A 2197-nucleotide genomic window follows, 5' to 3' on the forward strand; every position below is an offset into this window, starting at 1 on the left:
AAGCTTTGTGAAATTAAATGTTCATTAGTCATTCAAAGATTTGTTTAAATTATGTAAATGCGCATTTGCTGAATGCTGATGGAAAATGAGAAAGTATTATAATGTTTGCCTTTCTATTACTAATAATATAAAAGCAATCGTTATAATACTTTTTGTATACATTTTAATTCCTTTGTTTAACCGTTCGATCTGATTATTAGACAGACTTCTATCCGTATTAGACAGAACTGTTAACGACGACAGCAAACAAGAGGGAGAAGGTGAGCACTGTGCTCAGGCGTTGCCGCTGTCAGCGCCGTCAAAATAAAAGTCCCGCCTCAAACGCATCGGCCAAACAGGAAAACTTATCGGCCGATGCCAATATTTAAAAAATGCCAAATATCGGCCGATATATGGGCCTTGGCGATATATCGGTTGACCACTAGTTGTGATTTCTGCATCTGCCGTCTCACTAAATTAGGACACAAATACATGAACATCTTCAGAACTGCTCTGAGAGTCACTTCCTGAGGATTTTAACATTTCATTTGAGTAAAACTATTGTCATATCATATACACACAGAAGCGTAAAGGTATTCAAATCAACTTGTCAAGATAAAAGTTCGGTTTAACTGGAATAAATTGTCTCAGAAATATATTATTGTGCAGTAGAATGAACATAATACTACTACTACTACTACTACTACTACTAATAATAAATTATTGAAACTTATTCTTTAAGGAATGGTGAGTAAAACACAAGCCAATTTTCATTTTTCATGATTTTAATTAATTAGACATGCTTTTTGATTACTAAAATTAAATTTAACCATTAAAAAGGAGTCCAGAAAAATAAAAATGGGAAAAAAATGGAATCCAGAAAAAATGTAAATTAAAAATTTGGAAAAAAATAAAATACTTGACCACGTCACGTTCTTTCCCATCCTTTCCTTTGTACGAGCGTCAAATGTAAATTATGTTAGTGGCCATCCTTTAGTGCAGACCGTAGTAGGGTTGTGCACAAATAGTCGAATATTCGATCTGTAATTTTTATTCGAAAAATAAAAACACTATTCAAAATTTACTACGTGTTGCTTTGCTGGTCATAAATGCAGGGAACCTATTGGCGCTTTTCCACTGCATGGTACAGCACCGAACGGCACGTACCGTTACCAAAATGTGACGTGTAAACCCTGCTGATCACTGATTTGCCGGAGAGAATCGTCACTACCTGCGTCATTGAACTTGCGACACGAGACACTAGACACACTAGATTAAATCAGCACAGCCAGCGAGGATCGAACGCAACTTTTTTAAATGAAAGGCAACAGATTCGAACGAGCGCACCTTTTTTAAACAACATAAAATAAAACCTTGAGATATAACGTAACATTGTTGTGTATAATGTCTAATCATGAGCTTAAACTTGTTTATTAAAAAAATAACGTCTTTCTCCTTAAAAATAATTGAAATAAACAAATAATCTAATATTCTTTTTTTTTTTTTTTTTTTTTTAAAACCCAAAATATGAGAATCGTCACTACCTGCGTCATTGAACTTGCGACACGAGACACTAGACACACTAGATTAAATCAGCACAGCCAGCGAGGATCGAACGCAACTTTTTTAAATGAAAGGCAACAGATTCGAACGAGCGCACCTTTTTTAAACAACAAAATAATGTCTGTTGCGTGGTCTGTTGAGGAAGTACAGATGTTCCTCTCTTTGATAGCCGAGAAGCGGATCCATGCAGTGAAAAAGCGCCATATGATAAATCCTAAACGCACACTAAAAGTCAGTTATAACTAAATGCACTGGGTGGCGCTGTGGATTGCGTTAACAAGTTGAATTATTTGATCACAGAATGTCATTGTCTGTCTCGGGAAGTTTGGAAATACTTTGATCAAAAGTATCTTACTAAATGATCTTACAAAATGGAATTACTTTTGATCAAATGAATCAGTGAAAACTTTGCTTAGCACACCGTTAGCTTCGTGTCTCTGGAAAGTCTGTGTCGGCGCGCGTTCTTATTGTTATCAGACTGAGGAGCCAACTTTCACACGAGCATGTGGATATTATTGTTTTTCTCAACATTAATGTGAAACAATATAAACACGATAAAAATAGGCCGACTCGAGTGTATGTACGTTCTGTACTGTAATTGACACAGTCTGCTTTATTTTTCCCATTTGCTCTGCTTGAGTTTGAATTCTTTTGT

General features: G+C 35.5%; 1 protein-coding gene across 1 annotated transcript in view; it reads right to left on the reverse strand.

Annotated features, from left to right (window-relative positions):
* The window catches only part of LOC107695538 (coiled-coil domain-containing protein 6), a 27416-nt gene that overhangs the window by 21788 nt on the left and 3431 nt on the right, over positions 1–2197 (reverse strand). The gene's annotated exons all lie outside the window — the stretch shown is intronic.

Source organism: Sinocyclocheilus anshuiensis, unplaced genomic scaffold, assembly GCF_001515605.1.
Source record: "Sinocyclocheilus anshuiensis isolate Anshui unplaced genomic scaffold, SAMN03320099.WGS_v1.1 scaffold466, whole genome shotgun sequence".
In the NCBI taxonomy this organism is placed as follows: Eukaryota; Metazoa; Chordata; class Actinopteri; order Cypriniformes; family Cyprinidae; genus Sinocyclocheilus; species Sinocyclocheilus anshuiensis.